Source organism: Sorex araneus, chromosome 5 (assembly GCF_027595985.1).
Source record: "Sorex araneus isolate mSorAra2 chromosome 5, mSorAra2.pri, whole genome shotgun sequence".
In the NCBI taxonomy this organism is placed as follows: Eukaryota; Metazoa; Chordata; class Mammalia; order Eulipotyphla; family Soricidae; genus Sorex; species Sorex araneus.
The window spans coordinates 79,209,677-79,233,136 of NC_073306.1; positions in this window are offsets into that span (position 1 = coordinate 79,209,677).

The window sequence follows — 23,460 nt, forward strand, 5'->3', positions numbered from 1 at the left end:
ATTGGTGCTATTAGAATTTTCAAAGTACTCTTTCAGTCATGTGGTAATGCACATGCCTTGTATGCATGAGGCCCTGGATTTCATCCCCATACCCACAGGACAGGAGTGATAGCACAGCAGATAGGGCATTTGCCTTGCACATGGCTGACCCGGGTTTGATTCCTCCATCCCTATCGGAGAGCCTGGAAAGCTACCGAGAGTATCCTGCCTGCACAGCAGAGCCTGGTAAGCTACACATGGCATATTTGATATGTCAAAACCAGTAACAAGTCTCACTATGGAGATGTTACTGGTGCCCGCTCGAACAAATCAATGAATAACGGGATGATGGTGCTATAGTGCTACCCACCACCATAATTGGTCACAGGATGTGACCCTGCTGGCTCTAGAGCACCACTAGATGATACTTCACCAGAAAAAAAAAAGATTTTACATAGCTTCATAGCAAAATTATTCTTACTCAAAACTCAGATGAAGCTCTCAAAGAAGATGGAAGACAATAAAGGTAAACTGGCCAAAGAAATTGTTTCTCTGCTGAAGCATCAATGCCTGCCCAGGACCTGACACATAGAAGGTATGCAGTAAGTATTTTTGTATTAGTAAATAAATTACTGTTCCCTTCTTTCCTGGGTGAATTCTGCCTGAGTTTAGCTCTGCGTACCTACTATTCCTGGAAAAAAAGTCTTCTTTCCACTTCATTCAGTGATCAAACAGTTCATTCCCCAGCAGGGACTTCTCTGTCACACGTGTGAGTTACTCATTGCTCCAACCAGGAGTCTGGCCCATTCTACAGTATCCACATCTGGCAGCAGGAGAGAAACATGCTGCTTCCTCTCTCTTTCAGAGAAATTACTCTAAGCAAAAACCAAAAGTGATCCTTTAAAACAGTGGCTTCAGAAATGAATTGCTAATAGATAATATTGCATAAAGAGATAGATAAAAATGGTAACTGTGATTTTGTCTGGATTTTTTTGTCTTTTTTCAGTGTCTGAATTGAACCCAAGACCTTGCATATGTGTGCTTTACTGTTGAGCCATTTCCCAGACCCTTAATAATAATTCAGTACTTCAGCTATCTCACAGATCTTGTACCCAAATACCCTCTGTCTGTCTCTGTTTCTGTCTTTCTCTGTCTCTTTGTCTCTCTGTCACTCTGTCTCTTTCTGTCTCTGTCTGTCTGTCTCACTCTCTCCCTTCTCAGATAAATTTTAAAAAATACAAACGCTAGAGATATAGTATAGTGCATGCTTTGTAAATAGTAGCAGACCCCTGTTTGAAACCCCTCATATGATCTCCCAAGCATCATCAGAATTGATCTCTGAGCACAGAGCCAAGAGAAAACCTTGAGAACTGCTGAACCATTCCTCACCACCACCACCACCAAAAATATACAAAATAATCTTCACTCAGCATTTCCAGAGTACAACCTCCTGTTAAGAGTTGTCACTGTATCACAGGCAAGTCCTGCATCCCCTGCACTTTCAGGGCAATCTACCAGACCCCCACAGGGCAAGGTGCAGAAAACACAGCGTCTTCTTTCCCTCTACATGGGGTCATTCACCAAACCCATCCTGAGTCATCAAGACAGCATTCCACTTAGACTGGAATTTCATTTAGAGAGCATCTTGTTAACACTTTTATTTATGTTTTTAGTTGTTCATTATGACAAGCATAACATGGAGTAAAGTTAAATGGTTTTAAAACCTTTAGGGTTTTGATATCAGAGTGAGGCGGTGCAATATGAAACATTAAGCTCTGCTCCTGAAGTCAGGAGTCCTGCATTTACCAACTAGTTTTAGGATCTTAGATCATTTAACTCCCTAGGCCTCGGGGATTTTACCTGTAAAATGAAGTGAATCATTGCAGAGAATCTCCAAATTCCCTTTCCTGATGAACATGTACTTAAAGACATGCATATTTAGTACATCAATTTTATCACATCTCATTGCTTTTTGAATTACTAACATAATATATCTTAACAGTTCCATGGTGGAAACTAAATTAAAAGGCACTTCTTAGCTTAAAACTCTTTTTCTCTATTACTTCTCCAAATTATTATTTAGGGTAAACCAAACATCCCTGCTCATCTATATTTAAAATAGCCACAAATTTGTGTGTACCTTAACAAATAAGATAAGAACTGTAAATGACATTTACAAGCAACTTGGGGATATTTTCAACATTTATTGTGACATAAAGAATAAGAGCTGTGCTAATGTTTGTATGTGGAGATTTACAGATGACTTATCTCACAGGGTAGAGAGACAGTGATGCTCCATGGTGACGCTGGGAAGATTCTGAATACTACAGTGAAACATTAATTACTTAGACTTTCCCGGAAATTAATACAGGAAACCAACAAATTATGAATTTAAAGGCACATTTTTTGCAAGTATGACTTCAACTCACAACTTAAATTGGACAGACTAAAATGTAAGGAAATACGGAAATACAGATGCCTACATTTTCTCCTTGATCTTTTGCATTATAAGCGTGTTCTCATTCTCCCTCCAGTCTCATGCCAGGTGGGGTATTCTTGGAGTCAATTACTTCTCTGTCCCCAATAATCCTGCCCCCCCTAGCCCCCACCAAGCGTGCTGCTAGTTGATTTGGTTTTTTTCAAACACAAAGCACAACATGTGCTTAATTCCAGAGTTGCTACTCTTTGTCTCTTACATTTTTCCCAATCATTCCCTGTTCCCCTTCCTGGCTCCTTTTCTCTAACTACATAAAATCCTATCCAATTAAAATAATTTGCTTGGCAGAATCCAGCTCCTATTACAAAGTCTTTCTACTTAATATGAAACATCTTTAAAATGCATCATATCTTCTATCTCCATTATCTTTCTACTCTTCAATTTTCAAGGTTTCTAAAAGCCATTTCCATCCATGTCACTGAAGTGCCTCTAAAGAGTGCCCTCAATACCACTTTCCCTTTCCTTTATTGTGGATTCTGAAAATGGTCCCAGTGAAAAACCAACCAGTTGAACAGGCTTGAAACCTTGGAGTCTGCAGCTCTAATATTGTCACTAGTTTATTATACCAATCACGGTTCCTGCAAGTAATAGAGAAGACACCAAAGAGTACCTTAAGAGGGTCTGATGAAGGGACTCTTTATAAGAAGTGGGAAGGCTTAGGTGGAATCAACAAGAGATGATGCTTTCAGGGAACCAGCAACTACATGGAGCAATTATCATCTATTCTCTAGTTTTAGAGAGTATACAAGATGAATTGTGTTTTTCCTCACAAAAATCCTGTTGAATTTTTAACCCCCAGTACCTCAGAATATGACCAAACTTGGAGATAGAGTCTTTATGAAGGTAATTACATTAAAATGAGGTTTCTAGGGGAATCCCTAATTCATTATGCCAGTTGACCACTGAAGAGAAATTTGGATATAAAGAAACATACAGATGGAGGGAAGAGACTGGGGAAATGGCACGGTCATCTAAAAGCCCAGCTGGGAATAGATTCTTAGATTTTTGTCATCAGAAGTCAATCCCCAAATTTTGATCATTTGGTTTTCCAATAGGAGGCACTGTGGCTCTAGTTTTATACTTTTGTTTGTCAGAATCTCAGTATAGTATGGAGGGTTTACTTCATACTGTCCTGGAAGGATAGCCAGCCCAGGTATAACATTTCTCACCATCCCTCTCTACTGTAAGCCTATTCCCACTCTGAGCATAAAGTTCGTGCCCTAGATATATCCTCCTGGTTCAGCCACAGATATCTGCAACCAGCAGCAGTTAGTTCCAAAGACAATTCTCTGAATTCCCAAGAAATAACTAAAGTCACAGTGATTCAATAACTGCTTATGAGCACCCACCCTCATGAGACTGTGGAACTTTCACTTCATTGCAAAGGAGCTCTCTGGAGCACTGGAGACTTGGGTATCACCCAAATCCTGTTCCACCCTCTGTTTGATCTACAACCCCCACCACTGAAGCTCTTCCCCTTTCTTAGGGTTGTAGGTGTAGATCTGAACATCCTTTCTCAATACTGTCAACACCACCGGCATTTATCTACCCTGCTTCAAAAATACCAGTGTATGAATTAATCAAATGTCCTCTGGTGGGTGATAAGCCATTGTGCATTGAATGAGATATTTCACTGCCTACTGCTTGTGCTTTAAGAATTTTTTCTAATGTGTCTGTGCTGTCATCTTTTCTGTGTGTGTCCCAGTACAGTTCACTCTTCTTATATATTTTTTTTTTGTTTTCCACTTTTCTGCTTCATTTTCCCTGCTTTGTTCCAGTATATTTGAATATATTTTAATCTGTCATCTTCGTTTATTAGTGGGATTTAAAGTACATTTCTTTGTATGCTTTTTAATGCTTTAAATATTACTGTCACTGTCATCCTGTTGCTCATAGATTTGTTTGAGCGGGCACCAGTAACATCTCTCATTGAGAGACTTATTGTTACTGTTTTTGGCATATCCAATTCGTATGGGTAGCTTGCCAGGCTCTGCCGCAAAGGGTCGATACTCTCGGTAGCTTGCCGGGCTCTCTGAGAGGGGCAGAGGAATTGAACTCGGGTTGGCTGCATGAAAGGCGAACGCCCAACCACTGTGCTATCGCTCCAGCCCTAGATATTACATTATGCGTTATATATACAGTCAGCAGGAGCCAATATTTTATCAGCTCAAATAAATGAAATACAGAAATTTTATTCCCTTATTTTTAAAATGTATTTTTGTTATTGTTGGATGACTGGTGGCTGAAAAACTTGGTTACAGTGCTTGGTTGTGGTGTCCTAGAAGTCATACACTTTGTTGTGATTCCAGAAATCCTAATCAGCAGTGCTGCTGAGATCACACATGGGCAATGATTAAACTCATGCAAAGCAAAGGCTTTATCACTGAAGTAAGTATCCCCAGGGCCCACACCCTTTCTCTTTTATAATTTATTTATCCTAAGTATTTTGTCTTTTAATACTTAGAACCTCATAGGACAGATTTAAAATCTTTGCTTCATTTTCGCTCAGAAAAATGGGGTGGAGAGGGAAAAAAATCCCTCCCCGGGCTGCACGAGGTTGTAGTTCAGTTCACAGTCAAAATGCATGGCTGCAAGAATCTGCTCTGGTGCCAGAATGGGTTAGGAGACCTCAGGATCACAGTCAGTAGGCGGGAGGCTCTGCTTCTCGTGCCGCGGCTCTTGGTTCATCTGAGCGAAAATGGCGGCAGCGGCAGCAGCCACGCAGTGAGAGCCACCCTCTAAGACCCCTCCACCAGGAGGTAGGACTTTCTTTAGTGACGTAGCCTGTAGGTGGTCCTGGGAGGGGAGGTGTTCCCGGCGCGCCTTCCACCCAGAGATGAACCAAGAGCCGCGGCACGAGAAGCAGAGCCTCCCGCCTACTGACTGTGATCCTGAGGTCTCCTAACCCATTTTGGCACCAGAGCAGATTCTTGCAGCCATGCATTTTGACTGTGAACTGAGCTAAAATATGAGAAACCCAAAACCGCGTGGCCGCGATAGCGGCCGCGCAGACTCAAAGTCTTCACTTTTACCAAGGAAGAGAAATTATTAGATGATGCTTATTCAGCAGGCCTGATTGTTGGGGAAAATTTCCAATCAACAATAGTGAGTTCTGTATGGAAATATGAAATGTACTCAATATATAGAGAGAATAATGGGAATATCATCAGCTACTTAGATGGGGGGTGGGGTGGGAGGGGGGTGTATTGGGGTTCTTGGTGGTGGAACGGGTGCACTGGTGAAGGGATGGTGGTTTAATCAGTATTTGACTGTGACTTAAACCTGAAAGCTTTGTATTTTTTTTCTTGTTTTCACGGTGGTTCAATAAAATATTTCTTTAAAAAAAAATCTTTGCTTCAACAATTAACTATAATTTAGTATACTCAAGAGAAAACACAAATGGAGTTTTTTACTTATAATTTTGTTATTGTTGTTCTTTTCTCAAGTTCTAAGATTCCCTTTTTTAATTTTAATATTTAATTTTCTGTTTAGCTTCTTAAATTGTGGGTTGTGAACCATATGGATCTACATATTTTAAAAAATGTTTTAAAATATTTTTTTTATTTATTATCAGTTTGATATATGTTTCTTGAAAGTTTTTTTGTTTGTTTTGTTTTTTTGTTTTTTGCATCACACCCAACAATGCACAGGGGTTACTTCTGGCTCTGCACTCAGGAATTACTCCTGGAAGTGCTCAGGGGACCATATGGGATACTGGGAATCAAACCCGGGTTGGCCGTGTGCAAGGCAAATGCCCTACCTGCTGTGCTATTGCTCCAGTCCTGATATATGTTTCTATTTTTATGCTAATGTACCTGGGGTTGTATAAAAATTTCTTGAACAAGAAAAGATCACACACGGAAAAAAGTTTAAGAAATCTTGATCCTCAAGAGGTTTCCTTTAGCCATCTTTAGTTGTTATATGTGGCCCTTGATCTTATTTGTACCTTATATCTTAGATTATCCCTCTAAAACTATTTATGTATCTATTTATAATCCTACTAGGCTTTTTTTTTCTGAGTTTGTAAGAATTTCTGAGTTATTGTCTTCTTCAGTTACAAGTCTGGTATACATGAGGCCAAAACCAAAGAAAACTCAGGAAACTCACAGGTATGTTGTTCCTTATGTGACAATTTTCCTATAATGGTTCACCTTTTTCTCACCACTGTTCAAGTTTCTTAGGTGTGTATTACATATCGTGTCCAGGGTTTTTAGTTGCAGCTAATGGATATAATAGGAAATAGTATATCTACCCCATTTTCCCAGAGTGAAGTCTATGTGTTGTGCTTTTCACTCTTAACACCCAATTTTACAAAATGGGATATTAATAGAAATTGCATACAACAGAGACACCAAGGTACTTTTAGGGGGGAAAATGGGTGACATGTGGCCACAAAATACCACAACTCCCTTATAAATCCCTAGAAAGCCTAACTCAAAAAAATGATTAGGGACCCCAGGAATGCTTTCAGCTTGATGTGTTCATTTCTGACTATTCATTTATCATTCTGGTTGTAATATTTTGGTCACTTGTTTACATTAACATTTAGAGACAGCCATTTTTTAAGTTCCTGAAAAGCTTCACCCAATTGGGGTTTTACATAATATATTTTCATTTATATTCATATTTAAAAAACCACAACGAAAACTATAGACCCTGAAAGACCTGTGGGAACTCTCTACAACTGTCAATCAGCTCTTCACTCATTGAGGAATACCTGGTGGTTTAACTGTCTCTGCTCAGCCCTAGACAATATTCACAAGAGTTCAAAGTGAAACAAAAGGTGAAAATGTAAGATGCAGGGTGACTTAATATTGCTTCAATATTGAAGTCAGTCAGTTGACTTTACTGTAACTTTTTTTTAATAAACATTTCTAGTTCATTCTCAAAGACAAGGTTCTAAATCATCTTCCTCATTTTCTCTGAGTCTTTTAGTGAAGTATTTAGAAATGTGTGTTTTGGGTTCCTGAGAAAAGGTCTGTCTGCAAAGGCCCAGCATGTACAGCCTTTAGCTTGATTCTCTCTCCCAAAGACAGAAAAGGAAACCCTCATGTATGTATTCCTTACAATGTAAAACCACCACTTTACTGTTAGCCCTGTCACTAGGGAAGTATTAATTGGTAATAGTAGAAGGCAGATTATCTTTAACTTTGTTAAGACTGTTCCTGCTAATTTTTTTGCCATTACAAAAGCACTGTTATAATTGAAAGGCAGCTACATAGCTTCCCAGGTAGGGATGAGAGAAACGTTGCTAATTTGCTCAGTGTCACACCTGCTTTGTTCTTCATTAGATGGAAAGGGAAAGTCAAGCTCCTGGCAGTCTGCAGGGGGGCAAGAAGGCTGTCTGGTTTCAGCTGTTGCCTAGGAACCCAGGAAATCCCAAGGGCAAAGGCCAGTCCTTACCAGAAAAGCTCAATGTAAAGTGTCATCATTCCCTTTTGCAGTAAAGAGCTGTTATTCCAAATTTCTTCATTCAATCATTCTCTCATAAAATCAGTATTGATCATCAAAGACAGGACAGACACTACTCTAGGAACCTGGACACATCCATGAAAAAAGTGACAGGGCTCCTCTCTTAGGTAATTATTCACTCTTGAGGAAGACAGACATCAGATGCATTTCAGTTATTTATAAGAGCTACAAAACGTGCAAAACAGGGAAGAGGATGAAAATGGGACAGGAGTTTTTTAGATAGCAGTCAGGGTAGATTCTCAAAAGGGTGACATTTGAGCAAAGAAAGACCTAAATATAATGAGGAAGCAAGCAATGCAAAGTTCTAGCAATTTCATAAAGAAGTACAAAAGCTGGATGTTAGTTGTGTTTGAAATTTAGCAAGGTCAGTGCAGCATCTCCTTTATACCATGAAGAGGTACCACTCACTACATCTCCTGGCCTTGGTGTTGCCTTAGAAAGTATGCATATCACACACATGCACATGGTTGCCTCTCTCACATAGAAGCCGGTAACTGCTCTGGTTATATTACAGTATGGCTGTGCTCACCACCCACCTCTCTCCAGGTTCCAGAGATTTGATTCTCCATCTGGCTTCCCCTGTGTCTTCAAAACAGAAGGCAATTGTATCTGACTACAGTGATTTGAGATTTTCTGTGCTGACACATGGCTTCAGGATGCAGTATGTGAGCTGTGGAAGCACTTAGGCTTAAAAAAAACACAAATTAATTAACTTGTCAAATCATGTTTCTCAGAAAACATGAATACAATTGATTCTTGCATAATGAAAGTTGATTCTCAGCAGCACCAATTGCCTGTGTTCTTGTTTCTGTTCCCATTTCATTTCCTGGCTCTAGCAGCACACACAAATTAGGGTGGTATTAATAACAATTACCATATGGGTACAGGTATACCTTGCAATGTTAAGCAATATAAAGTTCTCCTAAGTTTGTGTATATGTAAGTGCACATGTAACAGGTGTGAATTGTGATGCTGGGACAGCTAAATAAATGTTATAGAATTGTGCATATTTTATGTTACTAAAATATTGAATAGTTTATTAAATTTTCAAGAAATTACATAAGATTACAGCTTTACTGATTTCATTTAATTGCTGATAATTATTATTTTTATTTTCCCTTTGATATTAATAGGTGATGTAATCATTTTAGGATAAATTAATCTTGTAAATTTAGATTTACAATAAATTAAGATTTAAATACTTTTTATTAAACACTAGATATATTCAAATTATAAAATTAGAGACCTAATATTTTTCAGGCATTCAACTATATAAATTCATATACTGTACCTTCACATTTTTTATTAAGAAAGTATGTTTGCCCAAATAGAAAAATGACACATATTCTATTTAACAGTTTTTTAAACTTAAGTTATTATTTTTTAATATTTAGATACATTACATATGATCCTTGATTTTTATCTTGTTTGATATTAACACAGATTTCATAGCCAAATCTGAGCCAGTGCATTATAGTATGGTTATACAGGGCCAAATAGGTCATCGAAAATACTTGGAATTTTATTCTAGATTTGATAAGCTATAAGGTGGTGCTGATCGGGGTATAGCCAATAAGAATCTTGTTCCTATTCTGCAGGACCAATCAACTTTTATTTTTGGATAAGTTATCAAGCTTGGAACTTGCTTTAGGAGGAAGTCCAAGTGCTGCCTAGACACCCTGAACCTTATAAAATTACCATGAAGTACGAAGTTGTACAAATTGTGAAAGAAGACCTACATTCAGTCTCAAATTATTTTGAAAACCTGCAGTCATCCAAGCTTCTATAATCATGGTGCGTGCTCTTGTGGAATTCAACAAGGTATTTCTCTCATCTGCATGGACATTAGAGTATGTTTCTACTCCATGAAGTTATTACATTCTCTCAACAAACCTCTTTAATTTTTGACAATGTTGAAGAATTTGACAGAGGTATTGAATTTTTCTTGGATCACCCCCTTGCATAGCATCTCATCATCATTTGTATCACTTGTCATCCCGTTGATCTTTGATTTGCTCAAGCGGGCACCAGTAACATCTCCATTCGTCCCTGTTGCATGCTAGTGTAGCTCAATGGTACAATGGCTCCTGCTCGCTCCAGGAACATGAAGAGCCTCAAACCGTTTGTTCAGGGTTTTGACGAAGTCATCTGACCATCTCGTAGGTGGTCAGCTACGCAGTCAGTCCTTTGACGTCCCGTGGAATCCAGTCAGTAACAGCTCTAGTCCAGCGGTCGTCTCCAAATCTCATTATGTGTCCGGCCCATATGATTTTTGATGATTGGCAAACGAGCCGCACAGCAGAGCCTGGCAAGCTACCTGTGTGTATTGCTAAGCCAAAAACAGTAACAATAAGTCTCTCAATGAGAGACGTTACTGGTGCCTGCTCGAACAAATCGATGAGCAATGGGATGACAGTGACAGTGGCAAACAAGACAGCGTCCTGATTCTTGATAGGAATCCCCGTCAATGGGGGTTTAGAACTCCAGATTCCTTCTCTCACTTGAGTGAAATGTGATACTCCAAGCGTAGCTCTTTCAGTTCCTCTTTGAGATACCTAAATAGCGTTCTCATCCTCTTTTCATAGGCCCCAGGTCTCTGAGGCATATTTTAGCGCAGGAAGAATGGTGGAGTCAAAAATATGTGCCCAGAGCCGGAGGTTCTTCGTTCTTTTAAGCATCATATCCAGGCTTTTCATGATTTCCAACATAAAAGATCACAACTTGCCACCATCATCATTACTACTTTCTTTTTATTAATTCTACCTTTTATTCTTCTTTCTGAGAGGGTGGAGGAATCGAACACCGGTTGGCTGCGTGGCAAGCTACGGAGAGTTATCGCCTCTGCACGGCAGAGCCTGGCAAGCTACCCATGGCGTATTGGATATGCCAAAAAAGTAACAATAAGTCTCACAATGAGAAACGTTACTGGTGCCCACTCGAACAAATCTATGAGCAATGGGATGACAGTGACAGTGACAGTGATTCTTTATTGCATCGGGCCTTGTCTGATTATTTCAGATATTTCTTTGATAAATGTCAGTCTCCTCCAACTTAAAAAAGGTTCACAAGAAAAAGGTTTATTTTTCTTTTTGTTATATACCCATTGCTGGAATAATGCCAAGCAAGCATACTATTAGTAGCAAAATGTATTACTTGGATGATTGGATTAATAAATGCACTTAGACACTTATAAATCTTGACTCCTCAAGTATCCAAATGGATCTTTTCAATCTCCTTCCCATGTATCATCTTTCTGAAAGACTTCTATCCTAGGCATAACTAATATTTCCCTACTTTGTATTTTATATATTCCTTCCTCCTTCTATTTGTCAATCAGAATATCTTTTTCAATTTTTCTGTAGATTATGTGCTCTTCAAGAGCAAGAACTATTCATAACTCATGTTTGTCCATGCTCTTAGTGACTGTTGCATGAAAAAAATAAGAAAATTTCCCGTGCAAAAGAGGACCCTATATACATATTCAACAAAAAGATCTTTCCAATTCCAGAGATGTAACCAAGGGGTAGAAATGGTGGTGGGTTGGATAGGGGTGGGACAAAACAAAGAGGATCCTAAAGAACAAAACAAAGAGGATCCTAAAGAGGACAAAACAAAGAGGATCCTAAAGAACTGTTTATTTCCACTCCTAAATTCATGGTCCTAGATCTCATTCCTCTATTAAAATTGTAATGGAAGGCCATTGCCTTAATCATCAAGAGTGATGCCAGTGAGCTTAGAGTTGAGCAGGAGAGAACGGAAGAGGCTGCCAAATGGACAGCTAAGTCCAGAGTCAGAGAGAAGCCAGCAGAACAGTCCCCAAAGCAATAGTGAAGCCTCTGAGTCTCCAATATAAGGGGGGGGAGTGCATCAATCTTTCAGAAGGTGTACTGTCCAATCTGCTAGTAGAAGCACACAAAGTACATTTATTTCCAAGTATCCAAGCTGTTGTGCTGAATACTAAAAACAGAAAAAGAGATAAAGAAATAATAGAGAGATCTTTGGCAAAAAATATTGCTCTTTGCCTGCAAAGATCTCCAGGTCTTACAGCAAGGACTACAAAGCATTCTCTAACCTGCCACTTTGAGGTCCACAGGGGCAACAGGTGTTGACAAGACTGTGCAGTCACCCTCCATTTTAAGTATTATGGAAAGTCAGTTCAAAGACCTATATGCTGGGATTGGAGAGAATGTATAGTTGGGAATGTACTTGCTTTGCTCAAGTCTCTGGAACTGCATATAATCCCTCTGAGCACTGCTAGGTGTCACTCCTAAGCACCAAGGCAGGTTTAGGCACTGAGAACTGTCAGATCGACACTTTACCCCATGAAAAATACTTGTGCTTAATATTTACAAAGATTGATGAGGATGTACTTCTGCTGTTTACCCCAAATTTTTGTTTAGAAAACAAGTTCCCTTTTATTTGAATAAAATGCTTTTTATAATTTGTAAAGATCCTTCAGATTCTCACTATAAGGTTTATATTTTAAAAGATTGCCTCTGTATCACATAAAATGAAACCACACTTATCAATTTTATAGAGTCAATATTTACTGAGTATCCAGGTGCTAGACATGACTGCTAACACAGAAGAAGCAGGATCTCTTTTTAGTGGGGGCAGCAATGTGAAGATCTGCCAATATAACTCATGGTGAGGCCAATGCTGATAAAATTGAAGGAAAGAAGCATCTCATCATTAATTCCAAAATGCACCAAATTACTGGCATTCTTACATTTACATATAAATACATATAAGCACATATAAAAATCTGATCATTAGTAAACATCCCTAGTTGCAATTCACAAATAAACTAATGTCACGTCTGAGAAGAGAGACACACCCTCTTCTCTGATTGCTTGTGAGTTGATGAACAATCACTTGCCGATCCTCATTTAATTAATTCTGATGGGCTATTGATGTACTGCAACTGTTTGTCCTAATAATGTGCTCCCAAATCAGAATGCCTACAACCCACTTAGACAGCTGCCACGGAAAATAAGCATTTGAAAATGCTCTTGGTCAAGGCAATGGGGTAGAAATAGCTATAGTTCCATAGCAAATTCACACAATTATGTCACACGAATTTTACTTTCTCATTTCAAGCAAGGTTACCATACCAGCAGTGATGATTGCAAGAACCATTACCCGTTGCAGAGTTAAGACTGTTACTTCATATCATTATAGAAAGGATAAACATGCAGCCTGAAGTGTGCTAAGCATGGATTCGATATAGCAATAGGCATTGAACAATTTAGGTCAGTTCCTTGTAATGTTTAATTAGACTAATATATCTGTTTGCAATTAATAGCAGATGTGACAAGCTAATGTGTCCATGTACAGACAAATTAACCTCTGCCCATCAGCTGCTAGGATTTGTGAGAAAGCTGCCATGTTTTGCTTCTATCCATCTGAAATTTAAATAAAACTGCAGGATAATTACAAATATAGATGTTAATAGAAGATATACTCCATGTGAAACACTATCCACAGGAAAAATATTTTAAGTGGATCATCAGACACCATAAATGGACATGAGATGCCTTTATATTTTCTAGACTATGGTCATTTTATTTCCCTGGTAATAGAAATGATCCTGCAATTTTTCAATTGTTGCAAAAGTGGTCTAGCTGTTTCTAATACAGTTAAAGCTAAAGCCATTTAAATTTGGTTTTATACATTCAAAATAGAGATTTCTATATCATAGTTGGGAGCAATGTTTTCCTATCTGACTTAAATTAGGGAGAAGTCAAAGATAGACAAATTTTCACAGGCCTGAACATCTAAAAGCTGGGGGTTCTGGAAGAAAGTCATAGCCAAGACTCCTGCTACTCTACCTAATAGCCAAATCTTAATCAAGACTCCCAGCACACAATAATGGTTGGAAGGGATTGCTCTGGACTGGAGATGTGTGCTGAAAGTGGGAAAATGACCAAACATGATGGCTTCTCAGTATCTATATTGGAAATGATGATACCGAGAGAGTTACAGACAGACAGGCAGGCAGACAGACAGACAGGCAGGCAGACAGACAGACAGACAGACAGAGACAGACAGAGACAGAGAGTGGGGGAAGAAAAGTGCCAGTCTTAGAGGCAGGCTGGTGGGGGGAGGTAGCAGGAGGGATAAGGGAGAGCCCGCTGATGGAAGGATGGGTGTTGGAACATTGTATGACTGAATCATGAAAGCTTGTAACTGTATCTCACATTGTGATTCAATAAATAAATACATAAATAAATAAATAAAAACTCCTGTCACATTGTTATACTGCCCAGCATTTCCTTTAGGAAAGCCATGAGGCTAACCAGAACCCATGCTCCAAATATCCAGTTTCTCTCAAAGCTGAGACATCTCGTCTTTCAGAGTAAGAGAAGTAGGTCTTGATTATTGATCTCTAAATGAGTGACAAGGAGCCAGTAGTGGTTGCACAGTTTGTAAACAGTTACCCATCCTTCAGCAGTAGGTGAGTCAGAGGTGGTTAAAGATGTGACATCAAGTGAAGTGGAGCAAGGAAAGCCTCTTTAACAAATGGTGCTGGCACAACTGGACAACCACATGCAAAAAAATGGGCTTAGAACTCGACCTGACACCATGCACAAAAGTCAGATCAAAATGGATTAAAGACCTCAACATCAGACCACAAACCATAAGATACATTGAAGACAAGGTTGGCAAAACCCTCCACGATATTGAAGATAAAGGTATATTCAAAGATGACACGGAACTAAGCAATATAGTAGAAACAGAGATCAACAAATGGGACTACATTAAACTAAAAAGCTTCTGCACCCCAAAAGATACAGTGACCAGAATACAAAGACTACCTACAGAATGGGAAAGGATATTTACACAATACCCATCAGATAAGGGGTTGATATCAATGGTATATAAAGCACTGGTTGAACTCTACAAGAAGAAAACATCCAACCCCATCAAAAAATGGGGTGAAGAAATGAATAGAAACTTTACCAAGGAAGAGATACAAATGGCCAAAAGGCACATGAAAAAGTGCTCTACATCACTAATCATCAGAGAGATGCAGATCAAAACAACCACGAGATAGCACCTCACACCACAGAGACTGGCACACATCCAAAAGAACAAAAGCAACCGCTGTTGGAGAGGATGTGGGGAGAAAGGGACCCTTCTACACTGCTGGTGGGAATGCCGGCTAGTTCAGCCCTTTTGGAAAATAATATGGACGATTCTCAAAAAACTAGAGGTTGAGCTCCCATTTGACCCAGCAATACCACTGCTGGGAATATATCCCAGAAAAGCCAAAAAGTATAGTCAAAATGACATCTGCACTTATATGTTTCATCGCAGCACTGTTTAAAATAGCCAGAATCTGGAAAAAACCCGAGTGCCCTAGAACAGATGACTGGTTGAAGAAACTCTGGTACATCTATACAATGGAATACTATGCAGCTGTTAGAAAAAATGAGGTCATGACGTTTGCATATAAGTGGATCAGCATGGAAAGTATCATGCTAAGTGAAATGAGTTAGAAAGAGAGAGACAGACATAGAAAGATTGCACTCATCTGTGGAATATAGAATAATGGACTATAAGACTAACACCCAAGAATAGTAGAAATAAGTACCAGGAGGTTGTCTCCATGGCTTGGAGGCTGGTCTCTCATTCTGGACAACTCAGGGAAGGGAACACCAAGTAAAATGTGGTCAGAGGTCAGGTGGGGGAAGGATGATGCGGGCCGAATATAGACTAGAGACTGAACACAATGGCCGCTCAACACCTTTATTGCAAACCACAACACCTAATCAGAGAGAGAAAACAAAAGGGAATACCCTGCCATAGTAGCAGTGTGGGGTGGGGGGAGACGGGACTGGGGAGGGTGGGAGGGATGTGGTGTTTACTGGTGGTAGAGAATGGGCACTGGTGAAGGGATGGGTTATCAAACTTTGTATGGGGGAAACATGAGCACAAAAATGTATAAATCTGTAACTGTACCCTCACGTTGACTCACTAATTAAAAATAAACTATTAAAAAAAAGATGTGACATCAAGATGAGGGATGGGTACTTGAAACACAATCATGAAAGTCTGTAAGTCTGCAAATGTATCTCATGATGATTCATTAAAATCAAAAACGAAAACAAAAGAATCCAAATGTTGTGGTTTACGAGATAGTGCAGTGGGTAAGGCATATGATTTGCATGTGGCTGATCTGGGTTAAACACCTGACATCCTGTATGGCCCCCAGAGCACTTCCAGTAGTGATGCCTTAGTGAAGAATCAAGAATAACCCCTAAGGACTACCAGTAATGCCCCCAAAACAAACAAGCAAAGTAATAATCTAAACTCAGGGTTGGAGATTAGTACAGTTGACAAGGTGCTTGTCTTGCATGCAGCTGACCTGGGTTTGATCCCCAGTACTATATATGGTCCCATTAAAAAAACTTATTGATCTATTTTTAAAATTTGAGACCTTGTTTGGAGGTTCTAGCAGGGGAGTGCAGCTACTCGTATAGCCTCCACCAAAGACCGGTCTGTCTCTATTCGGGGAAGGCCGTCCTCTTTGACCCTCTTTGACCGAGTGCGCAGCTTCCTTCGGGAGGGATGCACATGTAGCCGTGATGGAGAAAAGGGACACCGGCCTAGCCAATCAGATCAGCCAAGTCAACTCTGGCGATCAATGGGGTGACAGATGTCACAGCCAGATCACCCTCACATTGGCTGGAGCGATAGCACATCGGGTAGGGTGTTTGCCTTGCATGCGGTCAACCTGGGTTCTATTCCTCCGTCCCTTTCAGAGAGCCTGGCAAGCTACTGAGAGTATGCCGCCTGCATGGCAGAGCCTGGCAAGCTACCCATGGCATGTCCAATATGCCAAAAAACAGTAACAACAAGTCTCACAATGGATACGTTACTGGTGCCCGCTCGAGCAAATAAATGAGCAACAGGATGACAGTGATAGTGATTTTTAAAAATTATTGTTTTTAATCGAATCACCATTAGATACTCAGTTGCAAAATTGTTCATGATTGGCTTTCAGTCATAGGATGATCCAGTATCTATTCCTTCACCACTGTACATTTCCTAACAAATGTCACTAGTTTCGCTCCTGCTACCCTCCATACTTACCCTTCCACCCCCAGCCTGTCTCTCTGACAGGCACATTTTTTTGTATCCTCTCATTCTCTCTCTCTTTTTCTCTCTCTCTTGGCATTATGGTTTGCAATACAGGTACTGAGAGGTTATCATGTGTGTTCCTTTGCCTTCTTTCAGCAGCCACGAGTGATCCTTGAGTAATCCCTACACAGAGCTAGGAGTAAGCCCTGAACACCTCTGAGTATGGCCCCAAAGCAAAAAAGAAAAAAACAAACAAACCAAATGTTGCTTCCCCATTGTGTGAGATGAAGCCATCTCCCACAATCTTCTCAGCATCATTCACACACCTGGTGTGCTTTCCACAGCCATGCCAGCATGACCCTCCAATTTAGTAGAAAACTGGGAATCAAGTAATGCCCCAGCACATTACCAGAGACTCCTATGACAGACTCCCACTTCACTGTACAGTGTTTATGTGGCAGGCCTTGAAATCCAGGTATATTGAAGTAGTAGTCAGAAGGCAATGCCAAGTGTGGGAAACCCTCACAAGTCAAAACTCCTGCCAAGGAAAGAGGCCCAGCTAGAGACATCAAAAACATAAGACGGATATAGAAAATCGGTGAATTAGAAAAGGATAAAGCCCCAAGGATTATTTAGACCCAGGAAGAGAAAGAAATGGCCATTTAATGTCTCTTTAAACAGAGGAAGGATTATTATTCTGAAGCTGTATCCAGATATATGAACATTTCTCTACTGAGAATAGAACATGAAACAATGGGTTTTAGGCAGACCAGGTAAGGATATATGTGTATAAAGAGGGGCTTCCTGACACTCATGGTTATAAAGCATTGTAATGGGATACTAGAGAGGCTGTCAAATCCACTTCCCCACAGAATTTTAAGAACACGACAGACACCTCTCAGTAAAAATGGTTTAGATAAAACCTCCCAGGAGGTTGAGGGATGGAGCAGATGACCCTTTCAGCCTCTCAGGGGCCCTTTCAGTCCTATGTGTTTATCATTTTAAAACTGAACTACAGCACTTTCTCAGATAAGTTGGAAGCTATATCATTTCTCCTCCCCACCCCCAAACTGTAGCCAATATTATTTTCCCTATTTCTACCTGCCTTTTTTGATAACTACTTGACACTTGCTCTTTGGGTAGGCTGTGGCATGCAAGCAGCACACAGACACTCTCAAGATGGGAACTACACTTGAAAGGACAGAGAAAAGCAATTTCTTAGAAGGTGGGGTAAAAGAATCTCTAATGATGAAGACCCTATGTTAGCTTTTTTTTTGTCCATATGGTTTTTTTGGACCACACCCCAGGGTGCTCAGGGCTTACTCCTGGTTTTGTTCCAGGGTCATTCCCGGCTGTGTGAAGAATTGAACTAACTGGTCTCAGCCTCATACAAGGCAAATGCTTTACCCACTGTACTAGCTCTTCAGTCCTGTTTGTTGGTGGTGGTTTTTATTTTTACAGTGACTTAAAATCTCAATTCAAGATATCAAAATATTTTCCTTTCATTGGGGAAACCTTATGTCATATCACATATGGTTTGATTTTTCCAGACTCAGAGTTCCTTTGAAGTCACACATCCCACTTACTTACAATACCATCTTGAGTGTTTTGTGCTGGAGGAGACCTGAGGTGGCGGTCACAGTCCTCTGTAGCACAAGGCAAACTTGAGAGCACGTGAATGATGCTTCACAGTGTGAAGGGCTCTTCTGAAACCCTGCTCTTTTCCGGCTCCAGATGGCTGCCTGTCTTCTATGACTTAGAATTTGACAAATGCATTATGGGCTTTCCAGTGCAAAGCCTAACAAAAACAACAAAGGCTGACAATTAAGTCAGATGTACAAGGTCAAGAAATCAGTACTGGGGGCTGGAGCAATAGCACAGCAGTTAGGGCATTTGCCTTACAGGAGGCCGACCCAAGGGTTCGATTCCCAACATCCCATTGAGCACTTTCTGAGCCAGCACTTTCTGAGTGCATGAGCCAGGACCAACCCCTGTGCATCGCTGGGTGTAACCCAAAAAGAAAAAAAATAGAAATGAGTAATGGTCACTAAAGACTTATTTTATCAAAGTCATATGAAAAGAAAATGAAGCAACTAAACTGCAAGCGGGAGTAATGTTATTATAATAACTAGAAGTAGCAAAAGTGTCAGTTTTAAATTGAAATAAAACTACCCACATATAAGATCATATTTATGCACACAAATGAAAATAAGCCAAGTCATGATTTTATTTATGGAATATTAAAGGAAATCTTTATGCATGGAATAAATGCCATATTTTTATTATTTTTCCCTTTTTTATTAGTGAATGACTGTGAGGTACAGTTACAGACTTACAAACTTCCATGCTTACATTTCAGTCATAAAATGGTCAAGTATCCATCCCTCCACCAGTGCCCATTTTCCACCACCAATGATCCCAGCATCACTTCCACCATCTCCATCCTGCTCCCTCTCCCCCACTCCCTCTGTGGCAGGGCATTCCCTTTTGCTCTCTCTCTCCTTTTGGGTGTTGTGGTTTGCAATAGAGGCATTGAGTGGCCATCATGTTCAGTCTATAGTCTGCTTTCAGAGTGTGTCTCCCATCCTGAGCGGATCCTCCTAGCACCATTTACTTGGTGATCCCTTCTTTAACTGAACTGCCTTCTCTGTCAGCATGTGAGGCCAGATTCTAAGCTGTGGAGTAATCCTCCCAGTACTCATCTTTATTAATCTTGGGTGTTAATCTCCCATTCTGTTAGTTTATATTTCACAAATGAGTGCAATTTTTCTATGTTGGTCCCTCTCTTTCTGACTCATTTTGCTTAACATGATACTTTCCATGTTGATCCATCTATATGCGAATTTCATGACTTCATCTTTTCTAACAGCTGCATAGTATTCCATTGTGTAGATGTACAAAAGTTTCTTTAGCCAGTCATCTGTTCTCAGGCACTTGGTTTTTTTCCAGATTCTGGCTATTGTAAACAGTGCTGCAGTGAACATACAAGTGAAGATGTCATTTCTACTATACTTTTTAGCATCTCTGGGATATATTCCCAGAAGTGGTATTGCTGGGCTAAATGGGAGCTCAATTTCTAATCTTTTGAGAATCGTCCATATTGTTTCCAAAATGGCTGAATCAGTTGGCATTCCCACCAGCAGTGAAGGAGAGTCCCTTTCTCCCCACATCTATGCCAACACCAGTTGCTTTTGTTCTTTTGGATGTGGGCTAGTTTCTGTGGTGTGAGGTGATATCTCATTATTGTTTTGATCTGCAACTCCCTGATGATTAGTGATGAGGAGCATTTTTTCATGTGCCTTTTGGCCATTCAGATTTCTTCTTTGAGAAAGTTTCTGTTCATTTCATTGCCCCATTTTCTGATGAGGTTCGATGTTTTCTTTTGTAGAGTTCAACCAGTGCCTTGTAAATCCTTGATATCAACCCCTTATCAGATGGGTATTGGGTGAATATCATTTCCCATTTTGTTTATTGTCTTTGAATTCTGTTCGCTGTATCTTTTGCGGTGCAGAAACTTCTCAGTTTTAGGTAGTTCCATCTGTTTAATCTCTATTCCCACTTGGTTGGACAGTGGAGTGTCCTCTTTAAAGATACCTTTAGCCTCGATGTCGTAGAGGGTTTTGCCGACCATGTTTTCAATGTACCTGATGGGCTCTGGTCTGATGTTGAGGTCTTTAATCCATTTTGGTCTGACCTTTGTGCATGGTGTTAGGTAGAGGTCTGAGCCCATTTTTTTACATGTAGCTGTCCAGTTTTGCCAGCACCATTTGTTAAAGAGGCTTTCCTTGCTCTACTTCACATTTCTTGCTCCCTTATCAAAGATTAGGTGATTATATATTTGAGGGTGTGTGTAAGGATATTCTACCCTGTTCCATTGGTCTGCAGCTCTGTTTTTGTTCCAGGACCATGCTGTTTTAATTATGACCGCTTTGTAGTAGAGTTTAAGGTTGGAGAAGGTGATGCCTCCCATCTTCTTTTTCCCAAGAATTGCTTTAGATATTTGAGGTGGTTTGTTGTTCAATATGAATTTCAGGTGTGTTTGGTCCATTTCTTTGAAGAATGTTTATGGGTATCTTTATAGGGATCACATTGAATCTGTATTATGCTTTGGGGAATATTGCCATTTTGACAATGTTAATTCACCCAATCCATGAGCAGGGGATATGTTTCCATTTCCTCATATCCTCTTTTATTTCCTGAAGTAGCGTTTTATAATTTTCTTTGTATAGGTCCTTTACCTCCTTAGTTAAGCTGATCCCAAGGTACTTGATTTTCTGGGGCATGATTGTGAACGGGATTGCTTTTGTTAGTCACTTTCTGCTCTCTCATTATTTGCATATAGGAAAGCCATGGACTTTGGGGTATTGATTTTATAGCCTGCAACTTTACTATAAAGTCTGTTGTTTCTCGGAACTTCTTGGTAGAAGCTTTAGGGTTCTTTAAATATAGTATCATATCATCTGCAAATAGTGAAAGCTTAATTTGTTCCTTTCCTATCTGGATGCCCTTAATATCTTTTTCTTGCCTAGTCGCTATTGCTAGTAGTTCTAGGACTATATTGAACAGAAGTGGTGAGAGTGGGCATCCTTGTCTTGTCCCTGATTTTAGAGGGAATGCTCTTAGTTTTCCCCACTTAGGATAATGCTTGCCTGGTTTTGTGGTAGATGGCTTTGACTATGTTGAGGAAAGTTTCTTCAAAGCTCATTTTGTTGAGAGTTTTCATCATAAATGGATTCTGGATCTTGTCAAATGCTTTCTTTGCGTCTATTGATATGATCATATGATTTTTTCCTTTTTTATTGATATGATGGATTATGTTAATTGATTTCCAAATGTTAAACTATCCTTGCATTCCCGGGATGAATCCCAGTTGGTTGTGGTGTATGATCTTTTTGATGAGTTGTTGGATTCTATTTGCTAATATTTTGTTGAGGATCTTTGCATCCGTGTTCATCAGGGATATCGGCCTGTAGTTTTCTTTTTCTGTGGTGTCGTTTTTGCTTTTGGTATTAGGGAAATATGTGCCTCATAGAAACTGTTTGGGAGAACTTCTGTGTCTTCAATTTCCTGGAAAAGCTTGAGGAGAATTGGAAATAGGTCCTCTTTAAATGTTTGGAAGAATTCTCTAGTGAATCCATCAGGACCTGGGCTTTTGTTTTTGGGAAGACTTTTGATTACAGTTTCAATTTCCTTGATATTATAGGTTTATTCAGGTATTCCAGATCTTCTTGGTTCAACTTTGGGAGATTATTTTTAGTGCCCACTTTGTAGGGATACAAGAAACAAAATATTCAGATATTCCAATCTGTCCCTATACTGCCTTAGGACATCATGAGTTCTAGAATACTTGTGGATTGGCACAGCATCACTAGGACCCATGCTGGAATCCATGGATATATCCCCTCTCTCATCTGGTCTTTAGTCTTCAGTTTATGCATGTTATTCCTGCACCCTCCTTGCCCCAATACAAAGCTCCATTATTTTGTCTCCCAACCACTTCTCTCCCCCTCCCAGCATATGGGAGCCATAATCAGGCTGCTCCCATTTATGCTGGTCCCTTGTTTAAAAATAATTAAGATCTTTTTTATAAATCACAGTTCTTTAATTAAATAAAATTATTTTTAAATGATTAAGAATTTCAAGAAATCAACTAGAGAGCACCCAACCAAAGACTACATGTGTTGCTACATAGGTCAGTTTTCCAAGAAGCAGGGTCTCCGTGTAGACGTACTGTTCCTTCTGCCACACAGCAGTCTGCATATCAGCATTAAAAGGCACTGCTTGCTAAGAAAAGCAAAGGACACTTGTTCATGAGACCCAATCTATCTGGAGATGTTTTCTCCCACTAGATTATAACTTGAGATGGATGTGGCTGCTGAATAGGACTTGGGGCCCTTTCACTTAGGCCCATGGGACTAGGAAAAGTGTTTTACTTTCTCTTCATTACAAACAAACCTGTGAATGCCACTGAGTTTAGGAATGTGCCAGTCTGACTCCTTTCTTTTTCTTTTAATTTTTAAGCACATTTTCTCTTTATCTCTCTCTTTTTAATTGAATCACCGTGAGATACCATTACAAAACTTTCATGTTTGAGTTTCAGTCATACAATGATTGACCACCCGGCCGTCCACCAGTGCACATTTTACACCACCAATGTCCCAAGTATCACACTCACACATCCCAACCCTCCCCCTGCCTTTAGGCAGACAATTTCTCCCATACTCTCTCTATACTTTTGGGCATTATTGTGTGCAATACAGATAATGAAAAGCTATCACACTTGGTCCTTTATCTACTTTCAGCATACATCTCCCATCCCAAATGATCTCTTCAACCCTCATTGACTTAGTGATACCTCTCTATTCCAGCTGCCTTCTCCCCCAGCTCATGAAACAGGCTTCCAACTATGGAGTAATATTCCTTTT